The sequence below is a fragment of the Antrostomus carolinensis genome, unplaced genomic scaffold, assembly GCF_000700745.2.
Source record: "Antrostomus carolinensis isolate BGI_N321 unplaced genomic scaffold, ASM70074v2 scaffold31661, whole genome shotgun sequence".
Classification (NCBI taxonomy): domain Eukaryota; kingdom Metazoa; phylum Chordata; class Aves; order Caprimulgiformes; family Caprimulgidae; genus Antrostomus; species Antrostomus carolinensis.
The window spans coordinates 9,564-9,859 of record NW_010292502.1 but is presented as its reverse complement, the minus strand read 5'-3'; positions in this window follow the sequence as shown (position 1 = coordinate 9,859).

Below are 296 nucleotides of genomic sequence, written 5' to 3'. Positions count from 1 at the left end.
CCAGCAGCCACTGCGGGTCACTGTCACCCCACACAGGTCTGTCCGTCTAGCCATCCATCCATCCATCCATCCATCCATCCATCCATCCACTCCCATGCTCCTCTCTCCCATCACCTATTTCTCCTGTCCATCCCTCTGTCCCAAAATGATCACATCTGTCCCCCTGCCCAGCCCCAGTTGCTGCCAGGCGTTACCCAGCCCTGCGAGGTGTGACAACCCCGCACCGACCCTTACCTGTCCCATCCCGCGCTGACCGGCTGCCGGGGGGGACCCGGGGCTCCCCGGGGGCTGGCGCC